This window comes from Lissotriton vulgaris, chromosome 9, assembly GCF_964263255.1.
Source record: "Lissotriton vulgaris chromosome 9, aLisVul1.2, whole genome shotgun sequence".
NCBI classification, from domain to species: Eukaryota; Metazoa; Chordata; class Amphibia; order Caudata; family Salamandridae; genus Lissotriton; species Lissotriton vulgaris.
In genome coordinates, this window is record NC_141697.1 from 1148653788 (window position 1) to 1148665702 (window position 11915).

General features: G+C 42.7%; 1 pseudogene; it reads left to right on the plus strand.

Annotated features, from left to right (window-relative positions):
* Positions 1–3256: 3256 nt before the first annotated feature.
* Positions 3257–4107, plus strand: LOC147692940 (large ribosomal subunit protein uL30 pseudogene; annotated as a pseudogene).
* Positions 4108–11915: the final 7808 nt, after the last annotated feature.

The window sequence follows — 11915 nt, forward strand, 5'->3', positions numbered from 1 at the left end:
CAGAGGCCTGGAAAGGATCTGAATTATTTATGAAACTGTTTATTCCATCTGCATTTCTATCTCTCGGGGTACATCTTTATGGCTCATGTTAATGGATTCTGTAATAGGAAATGGAACAGTAATTAAATCCCAAACACCCATTACTTGCCTGCTATCATTCACTCCTGCCCAGTGACAGTATTTCCCTTTATTGCTCATTATAAGAGGCGCTGCTTCTCTCTGTCCCGTCCCAAAACCACACGGCTCTCAATCATCCCTTTCTTCTGGGGGCCAAGGACCCCACTGAGCTCTGATCCCCTATAATTAATGACGTGTGAAGCTATCCAGGAGTGGGGGTGCATTGCAGGGAGATGGGGAGGAGAGTGGCTTATACGTGTATATGCCCCCCTTGGGTAGCATTGAGGCACAGGAGGAGATCATCGCACATCCCCAGGTACCAATCAGAGATGATGTTTTCGAGTTTTATTGGAATGCATTTCTATCAGGACTTGACAATGATAAGCTGTCAGCAGCAGGAAGGATTGCCATCTCTATTCCGTTGATTTTCCCCATGCATATCTAATGAGATCACGCTTTGAGGCCGTCCCTCGCACTGGGTGCACTCTGCCTTCTATTTCAATCACTGCCTTATTTATTGATTTTATTTTTTTTGCTTGTAAAGCCCTTCACACCACAAAGAACTGCTTCCGAGTGATTTGGTAGCAGTTCGGGGCAGGTGTCCTGGGGAAAACCATCACATAAAGCGCTGCTTGAGAAAGGCAGGTGTCCTCTGCCTTCCAGGAAAGGTCAGAAATCAGCAGGAGGTGAGTGATGGTCAGACACATGCCCAGACTGGTTAACATGGCTAAAGATTCCTCGCTGGAGAGTCGGATAATTCCCCCTAATTATGTGTTTGTTTGTTTATTTATTTATGTATTTATTTATTGATTTGTTTGTTTATTTATTTATGTGGCCTATTATATGGTACACTAGGACCAGTCGGGTTGAGAGCGCGTAACACTGAAGCATTTCAAAAGGAGCAGAGGGTAGTTACACCGAGACGAGGAGGGCATTTGGACGTTATAAAGATACACTTCATAGCATTTGCATGACTTGGTGTACAGCCGAGTTATGTGTGGGCATAATTGATGCACCTTAATGACATACCTCAAATACACAACATCCATGGGCAGTTCTTCGATTTTGTTTCCACTGCAAACTCCCAGAAAGTTAAGAGTACCAGGTCTACATTTTGGCGCACGAAACAAATGGCAACAGTGCAATTTCAGTTTTAAGATTTTCTTTTGCTTATTTTTTCCCATGGATAAAGTGTTTCTCATTCTTCATCAGTTTGTCCATTCCCACTCTGATAATAGATTTCCCTATGCTATTCACAGGGCTATATATTTGACCATATCCAGGGTGGAAATGTGCTTGTCAAAAGGTTGGTAGTTCTATGACCCTGGAAGTCCCCCTGCCCATCCCTGGGAGCAGATTTACTCGCACATAAAAGTCTATAACTCTGGTATATCTTTTAGTGGGTAAGAAAATCTATGTATATGTGCAGGTGGACAAGCACCTGGCGTTAATGCAGTACAATACAATAGAATAAAATATATAAAGTTCACTGTTGCCTCCGAGGAGGCGTTCCAGCATTAGTGGTTCTGAGGAGCGCTGATGGATCAGTCCACACCGTAACAGGGAGCCTACTTGTCAAACAGGGATGTTTTCAGCAATTTGCAGAAGGCAGGTTCAGAGGGAGCGAAGGAATGGGTAGACGTAAGGAATTCCAGAGTTTAGCGGTCAGGTCAGTGAAGGGGCGTCCACCTTTTCTTATCTTGTTGATCCTCGAGACACAAAAAAGTGTTTGCTCGTTGGACCGGAGTGCTCTTGCCTGATGATAGGGAGTTAATCTCTTCCTCAGATAGCCGGGCCCTTATGCTCATTTGTGGCTAGCAATGGGCAGCCAATGAAGGTTGCGCAGGGAGGCCGTGACAGAGGCACGGGCAGGTAACTTCAGGACCAAGCCGGCTGCCACATTCTGGATGATTTGTAAGCATTGGAGCAGGTAAGCTGGTAAACCCAAATGCAGGTTGTGAGCATAGTCAAGTTTTGATGTTAGCAGCGTGTGCATAACAGATTTGCAGCCCTCCTCTGGGATCAAATGATCCTTATCCTAACTAATTTTAACATCAGGAAACAGCTGGCGGACACCGATCTTACCTGAGGTTCAAACGAAAAGTTGGAATCAAATTTGACCTCCAGGTTTCTTTCTGCCGCTGCAGGGGTGGGAGGGGAGCCAAGCTCCGAGGGCCACCAGTTGAGGGCATCGGGCTGGTGGCTCAGTCCAAAGAAGAGATTTTCTGTTTTATCAGAGTTTAACTTGTTAAGTGAAACAGAATGATGAGATTAAAGTCCGCCCACTTTTTGCATTTTGAAGGTGGACCTTTATCTTGGCGGTATATATACTTTGTTGCAGTTGCGAAGGAGTATACATACTTGCAAGAAGTAAATTGGGCCCTTGATTCTACTCCATCGTATCTTGCAAGAGCTGCTCTGAAAATAGCCTGTGTGATTACAAAAACAAACTAATATATGGCCAGTACTAAATTAAACAATTAAACATTCTGTAATAACTATTGATAGGCCATCAAAACCAGGCAATTTTTGAGTGTAATGTGGGCTTAAGTATTCTTTTCTCACAGGCCAAGTAATAAACAATCAAACTCCAAGTCTGAAAAATACAATATTTCAATTTAAAAAAAGACCATTATGCATGGCTGGTAAATGCCTGTTATCACAATCTTATTTTCGGTCTCTGTGGCCATAAAATCCCAAAATGCCCAATTCAATTGAAAAGTGATGGCTTCCTAAAGGTGCATTTAGTAAATGATTTTACTATAGGGTGTATTAGCCAACTAGACATTATCAAAGAAGGGGGTATTCCAGAATCCTTGTTATTGGGATTGTTTTAGATATATGACTGGGTAGGGGTAGAATCTTTACATATTTAATTGAGCAGTCCCTTTAACTGCCACTGCATATTCGATGATGCATAAGAATTAACCAATCCTATTTCATCGAAGGCACATGACATCTGACTGCTTACTAAAACTTATGGCCTGATCTAGAGTTTGTGGACGGATACTCCATCATAAATGTGATAGATATCCCATCCACCTTATTACAAGAGTGTTGTTTCCTGTCAACATATGTATGAGGACTCTACCGGCCCTCTGCAGACTCCTTACCTGTACTACAGCCCTGTTAAGGGCGTCGTGCGCATGCGCGGATCCCTCTTTTCCGGTGGTGAACATGGCGGGCACAGAAGAGAAGAAGTTGCCGTCCGTTCCTGAAAGCCTTTTAAAAAAGCGAAAGGATTATGCAGCCTTGAAGGACAGACAAATTAAGAAGACGGTGGCTCTAAAGAAGCTTCGGAAATCACAAAGGAAGCTTATTTACAAGAGAGCAGAGGCCTATCGCAAGGAGTACAGACAGATGTACAGACGTGAAATCCGAATGAACAGAATGGCTCGCAAGGCCGGCAATTACTATGTTCCTGCACAACCAAAATTGGCCTTTGTAATCAGGATCAGAGGTATCAATGGTGTCAGTCCCAAAGTGCGTAAAGTTTTGCAACTTCTTCGTCTAAGGCAGATTTTCAATGGTACTTTTGTAAAGCTGAATAAGGCTTCAATTAACATGCTGAAGATTGTGGAACCGTACGTTGCTTGGGGGTATCCCAACCTTAAGTCTGTGCGTGAGCTGATCTACAAACGCGATTACCTCAAAATTCAAAAGCAGCGTATTCCCCTGACTGATAACTCTCTTATTGAGAATCAACTTGGGACTTGTGGTATCATCTGTGTTGAAGATCTTATTCATGAAATTTACACCGTTGGCAAGAATTTCAAGATGGCCAACAAATTCCTGTGGCCCTTCAAGTTGTCCTCCCCAAGAGGTGGAATGAAAAAGAAGACTACTCACTTTGTGGAAGGTGGAGATGCTGGTAACAGGGAAGACCAGATTAACAGGCTCATAAGAAGGATGAACTAATGGTGCCCCATTGATGCTTCCACACTTGCTCATTCATCACGTTCGCCTGTTGAATAAACTTCGGTTACATAATCTGGTAAGTGTGGATGGGAGTGGTTAATAAAGATTGGGACACTGTGCATTCAGTTAAAGGTTGCATGCAGAAGAATAAAGACTTGCAAACTAGAGCTCTGTTGTGCCATGGTCTGTTTCCTGCTCCATGGCTGAGGAGGATTCTGCAACTGGTCATTAGATGGGGGATAAATGCACCTAAAAATACAAGACTCCTCTCCCAAGAGCTTGCCGTGGTCACGCAAACTGCTTGTGCGTGCCATGTGCTCCTCACCAAACAGATTACAGTTGGCGTATGTTGGAGTCAAAGTACCACTCCAGCTTTTGAGAGGCCCTCAAAGAAGGTGAAGGCCCTTTGGAGGAGCACAGCCTGTAATCCTGCCACAACTCTACCGGTTAGGCTGAAAGAAGAGATACTATGCCACAGCATAAGACGGGGCCAGCACTGACACAAAGCAGAAACGCTAAAGACAGTGAAAATCAGGTACAAAGAAGCACTAAAGCCTGAACTGGAGGCTAGAACAACCCAAAATGAATTAGCATTGAGTATGAAAAGTGAGCAGAAACACAAGACAGAGGCCCACAGAGTGATGTCTCAGAAGAAAAAGAAATTGTGTTTCTACTGTGGATTCTCCTTTCCACATGAATTAAATGTCCTGCCATTGGACAAATATGAAAAGGATGTGGGAAGGAAAACCATTTCATAACGATTTGCAAAATGAAAGGGAAACTAAGTGTGTTTCGAAGGGAAAACCGATGCCAAAAAGTTCCAGAAGTACTACTCTAGCCACTCCTACAAGGCCAAGTGGGAACATCAACTTGCGATGCAACAAAGTCAATCTTTATCAAATTTAGCTTTCAATGGATCTTTGACGTCATCATCAAGTAACATTTAGGAAGATGGCTGTCCTCTGGTGTTGCCAGTCACAGACCAATGTGGCATGTAGGATTGGCTGATTGCAAGGAGAAACACAAATTTGAAAAGAATCGCCACATGAAGCAACAAAGTTCATTTGAAATTTGTCCTAAAAGCAAGCTCAAGGTGAATGGGTGCCCTACAATTTTCAATATAGACAGAGGTGCATCGATGAACATCATGCTGGCAGGAAAGTAAAAATCACTCTCCGATACCACATCTCATACAGTAGAGGACAAAGGTGTACACCTGGGCAGCCTATGCACCCTTGCAGAGCAAATAATCCTTTGTGGAGAACACACAGCACAAGAAAACGGCAGTGCAATCACCAGTTCATGCCCTCCCAGGTACTTTGTCGAGTGCATGCTTCTTAAATTTCAATACTGCTGCTGACATGGGGCTGATCTCTATTAACTAACACTTGAATGCCCACTCTGAAATATTATTCCATGGACTTGGGACACTTAAGACAATGAAGGTACAGCTTCATATTCATGAGGACATTCGCCCTTTTGCACAGTGACACTGTTGAATTGCTTTTCACTTACAGAAAGCAGTTGAGAAAGAACTAGAAATACTGTTTAAGCAATACATAATCAAGCGCTCTACTGGTCTGACACTGTGGGTTTTCACCCGTAGTGGTGGTGCCAGAAGAGTGCAGTAGAGGCTCAGTGCTCATTTGTGTTGATAGGCAAGTTGATAGGCAACAGGCCTAAATAAAAATACCAAAAAAGAAGTCCAGGTCCCCACATTGCAAGCATGATCACACAGCTGACTGGCGTCAAAGTTTTCTACCACCTTGATCTGACCAAAGGCTATCATTAACTTGAACTGGAAGAAAACTGTATGTACATTACCACTTTTTCAACTCATGTTGGTTTGTTCAGATACAAAAGACTCAGTTTTGGTGTGTCGTCAGCTGCAGAAATCTTTCAAGATGTCATTCATCAAACAATTCAGCCTGTCACACATGCTTTTAACTACAGTGATGATACATTGGTGTTTGGGGATACACAAAAGAAACATGACAAATCACTCCCCCAAGTATCCGGTCTGAAATGCAGAGAAGTGGGAATTTCACATATGTTATGTTATGTTATGTTATGTTTAGGTCTCTTATATAGCACACGGCTACCCCGAGGGGTGTCCCGGCGCTTTGGCAAAGAGAACTACAGCGGAGAACACAACACAGCAAATCGCAGAGGCCAGAGGCAGAAATCATACTGTAAAGAGCCAAGTTTTCAGCTCCTTTCTAAATGAGAGGAGACTGTTCGACTTTCTAAAGGAAACCGGTAGCTCGTTCCAGCAACGCGGTACCAAGTAATGAAAGGAGCGCCCTCCAATCCGGGCAAGTTTAATAAAGGGAACAACGGCTTTGGCCAACGATGCTGACCCCAGAGTCCTCCTCGGTACATAGAAAGCCAGGCGCTTCCCTAAATACTTGGGGCCAATCGCAGTAAGGGCCTTGAAAGCCAAAGTAAGAACCTTAAAGGGGATTCTTTGAGCAATGGGCAGCCAGTGCAGTCTCTTCAACAATTCCGATGCTTTTGCCCTGCGTGGGAGACCAAAGATGGCTCTTGCCGCCGAATTCTGGACTATCTGCAAACGGGCCAGCAGGTATTTAGGCAGCCCAAGATACAGGGCATTCGCGTAATCAGGTCGTAAGCCAATTAGAGACTGCACAATGATTTTTTTGTGTTGCAAAGACAGCAAAGGAAGAAACTTCCGGAGCATTTTCAAAATGCCAAAGCATTTCCCTGTCAGACCGATAATTTGGGGTCCGAAAGAGAGGCCGTCATCACACTGCACACCAAGGTTTTTGGCTTTCACTGAAGACACATCAGGCAGAAACATGTCCTGGGGCCACCAAGTCTTCCAACTGGGATCCGGCGGACATCCGAAGAAAAGCAACTCCGATTTATCGGAGTTGCACTTCAGACTGTGCCGCCGAAACCAGTCGAAGACCGCACCCAGGCATTCCCTGATCAAACCACCATCAAAAGCCTCTCCCTTCTTAGAAGTAAAAAGGAGCTGGGTGTCATCAGCATAGGATATGATCGGGCACCAAAGGACTCCGCAACCGCCGCCAGAGGGGCCACATAGATATTGAAAAGGGTGGGGCTCAGGATAGACCCCTGAGGAACCCCCACCTCTAGCGGTGGCATTTCTGCGGAGAACGGTGGCGCCCAGACCACTTGTCGACAACCGGTCAGAAAGGATTTAAACCAGTTCCACACCGTCCCACGGAGGCCGATCTCCCAGAGTCTTAAATCCTTTTTTGGGCATATTTTCTCTGAAAGCGGAATGACTCCTGACACCGAAAAGGTCCAAGCATTGTTGTCTACATGTCCTCCAGAAGATGTGACCATGCTGCAATCCTTCTTAGACATGGCCAGCTACTGCTCTAGGTCTGTTTGTGATTTTGATATTGTGAGTGACCCTCTAGGAGAACTAACAAAGCGAGATGTTCCCTTTGAGTGGTCATCTGAATGTGAGTCCCTGGAGTCTACTTGTTCACCTATGCCCTAAGCCCTGTCTTGTCAGGGAGGAGGGTCCTATGGTGCACTGTATATCGGATAATTTAAAAAGGCTTCCACAAAGAAATAGAATCGTTAACAATCTGATTTTATTAAAAACCAATGTCTAGGCAAATAAATAAACAAAGCAAATTCATACAAATCAATACAATGCAGTTTAAAATTCAAGGAATATACCTTGAAAAGATCATACACAAATAAAAACAGAATTACACAGACACAATGATAAAATACACAATTGATTCAGACATATCTAGAACATATAAACAATTTATGAGCAAAGGACAAAAATACAAAAATAATGTTTACATGAGTTTAAGTGGTTGAGGCTGTTGGATCTAAGAAAATCTGGTGGCAGAGATATCTGTGAGCCACAGTGATACAAGGGGTTTTTGGTATGATATGTATTTTTGTATTTTTGTCCTTTGCTCATAAATTGTTTATATGTTCTAGATATGTCTGAATCAATTGTGTATTTTATCATTGTGTCTGTGTAATTGGTTTGTTTTTAATAAAATCAGATTGTTAACGATTCTATTTCTTTGTGGAAGCCTTTTTAAATTATCCAATATACAGTGCACCATAGGTCCCTCCTCCCTGACAAGACAGGGCTTAGGGCATAGGTGAACAAGTAGACTCCAGGGATTCCCCTTTTGACTCTCTGTCTTCCTACCCTGTTCCCTGGTGAAAGTGGGGTACCCTCTCTTTTTTGAAGTCATCTGAATGTGGCCATAGTTTCAAGAAAATAGAGTATGTAATTGAAAATGCAACAGAAATGGATTACTTTGACCAAAAATTGCATTCGGAGATTGTGGTGGATGCCAGACCGGTGGTTGTGGGCACAAACCTTGCCGAACACAATGGACAGCCAGATTTTCAGAGACACATTGTAGCCTATGCTAGCCGGAGTCTATCTCAGACTGCACGTTCTTATTCTCACGTGGAGTAAGAAAAAAATAATTGAGTGGGTGTTTGAACACTTCCATGTGTTTCTTTACGGAAAGCACTTCACCCATTTCACGGATCATCAGGCGTTGCTCACCATCTTCAGACATTTAAAAGCCAAGTTGGCTATTTCGATTTCACAGTAAAGTCAAGTGCCCCTGCAGCTCTTCCTATTGAAATGATTCTGACAGCTAGTAAGGCTGAGAAAGGCATGCTTAAGCTCAAGAAAATCATTACAACACAGTCAGGGAGGAAACATACTCAACCTCTTACAGATGATGTTGTGTAGCAGAAGTTCAAGAATGTTCGTAAAGAACTTTCTCTTACATATGACGGTGTCATATTAAGAGGGTCAAGAAAGGTAATTCCAGAAGGCCTGAGGCAACACGGTATTGAACTAGGTTACGAAGGACATTGTGGCATCGCTGCAACTAAAAGTGCCCTCCGAGATTGAGTTTGGTTCCCACTTCTCAATGAACAGGTTGATAGGGAGCTTAAAGCTTGTCAACTGTGCAACTGCTTCTCTCCCAAAATGACTAGGCACCCACTTAACATGTCCGATGTTCCTAGGCAAACCTGGGAGAGATTTGCAGTTAACTTCTTCAGACCCCTCAATAATGGACATCATCTCATGGTAGTCGTTGATGAGTACTCACATTTTCCTCTTGTGGAAGTCTTATCATCAACCACACGTGACAGGGTCATCGAGAGACTGGCTGACATAACCACAACATGGAGTGTTCCCTCCATTCTCAAATCTGACAACGGCCCACCCTTCAATAGCAGAGAGTTCAAAGACTTTCTTAATCCCTTGAACATCAAACATCAGAAAACTACTCCTCACTATGTTGCAGGCAAATGGTGTTGTTGAATGATTTATGAGTACTTTGAAAGGGTGGTTCAGCATGCTGCGTTGAAAGGCATGGAGCTCAAGTCAGCTTTACGCCCAGTCCTCTGTGCCTAGTGTGTCAGTCCTCATTCCACGATCATAGAAAGCCTGCCACCTTGCTGTTTGGGAGAGCTCTTGGAACGAAGATACTACAATGAACCACTAATCAGCCAATAGAACCTGAAGAGATTTGTGCCACTGAGACCTCTTGCAAATGTGATATTAGGCTTACTCCGATAAGCGCTGATGCACTCTATGCATGGTCTTTGAGAAGGAGACCAAGTTCTTGTCAAGCTAAATATGATAAGCAAGACTGGTTTTCTGTGTGAAGCGGAACCACTGATAGTTGTGGCGAGTAAAGGACACGTGGTAACTGCCCAAAGGACTGAAACATCCATACCCAGAGACTCATCACACTTTAAGCCTCTGCCTCGATGCTCATCAGCTCCAGACCTCATTAATGAGACAAGTCCACCTGAGTGCCCAAGTCAAGCATCCTACTCTTTCCAGAGATGCCAGATGAAGCGATCCTCCTTTATCTCGTACAACTAGATCTAGAAGACTGGTGCAATCACCCCAATGACTCATCAAAGATTTATAATGTTTATCTGCATATACATTTGTTAGTACTTTTTTTATTTAACAAAGGGGGAGATGTTGTGTCCTGTGTTCATATGTATGATGCCTCTAGTAGCCCTAGGCAAACTTTACACAAGTAATATGTAATCTGGTAGGTGTGGCTTGGTGTGGTTATAAAAGTTTGTGATGCAGTGCGTCCAGTAAACAGTTGCATGCTGAAGAATAAAGACGTACAAACCAGAATCCAGTGTGTGTGGTGGTGTGTTATCTGCTCCCAGGAAGGATTCTACAAAGTGCATTAGGATATAATTCACTTAAAATGAAGTGTGCAGGATATTTGCCATTTTTGTGATGGAGTACCCAGCCTTCAAACTTTAAATCAGTGTTTTAGTTATCACATTTTTCACCATAATATTTTGACGAACCTACATACCTTCTATTGTCATCAAACTGATCACTCTTGAAAACACAGAAGGGCTGTTGCTCTTATTTTCCTGCATAGCTTATAGTAAGTTTTTTTGGATTCTCTTTTTGTGTATCTCTCTATTGAATATCTGTCAGCAATAAAGACAGTTTCTACAGTGAAGTATGTTTTTCATGCCAATTTATATCTGCCTCACCATTGTGACACTTTTCTTGTTGAGTTTCACAACTTTCTATACATCATGCTTTTTTACTACACTTAAAATATTTTTCCTGGGCATTTAAACCGTACACTTTCGTGTTTTCCATATTGAAATTTAGCTTTGACTGTGTTAGATTCACAATCATTATTACAACATCTTTCTTCTCCTAGGCATAATCCAATTAAAATGATAGTTCTTGCTATGGCATCCCCTGATATTGCATCTTAGCGAGCTAATGATTTGGTTTTGCTCATTAATGTCATTGTTCTTTGTTTTTGGAGTTCTAATGTTTTAGGACAACCATATTCATAGCTACTTTGTGAATGATAACTGAGGGCCTGATTTAGAGTTTGTCAGGCAAGTTATTTCATCATAAATGTGACAAACATCCTGTCCGCAATATTACAAGCGATTTATATCCAATGGCACCTGCAATATGGCAGACGGGACCTCTATCACATTTTTGATGGAGTAACCTATCCAGCAAACTCTAAATCAGGCCCACATTCTATGGCCACTTCATGCAGTTGTTCAATGTTCCTTCTGTTGATCTTATTATGATAGTTTTCATGTATTATTAAATCAACATAATATTGCAGTATTGTCATAAAATAACTAGTTGCCCTTATTATACAAACATTCATCAAAAGAGCCTGCATGAATCAGTAATATTTGCATATGGTTAGTTAAAACCTTTACAAAATTGAGTACAAAACAGTATACTAACTTGGTTAACATGCATTTACACTCTTTAAAAAACAAGTTCTTTTTAAAAACAGTATTACATCATCTGCGGCCTGAGCCTCTCCTAACATATCAGTCCTTCGGACTAGGTCCGCACCATTTTTCCAGTTTTCTGGATTAGGAGGCTCCCCTTCTGTAAGAATTTGGAGGCCCTACAGGCCGTTTGCAACTGGAAACTGTTCAGTGCTAACATAACGGCAGGCCTGCATGTTCTGATATGATAAAAACAAAATATTTGTAATAGGTAGTAACGTCTCAGCGTCTCAGACTAGCCAATGATGGACAAATACACAGAATGTGAGTCAGTGTTTCTTCCGAACGGCCACACAGTCTGCATAGCGATGTTGGCCATGTTTGCTTCCATGCTGGGGTCTGATCCTTTGTGATGTAGGTGCCCAGGCGTATGCGTAGGAGCATTTGTTGTGTGGACGGAGTTATATAGGTTACTAGGTATGGTTGTGGGGCACTTCTCTCATATGTGGCCAGCACCGTCCAGCCATGTTTTTTCTTTGCGAGGGCAGCTTTGTCGACAATCCTGGATTTTTGTTTTGCTGTACTGTTGGCTATTTTTTTGAAGGCCATGAAGGGGTGGT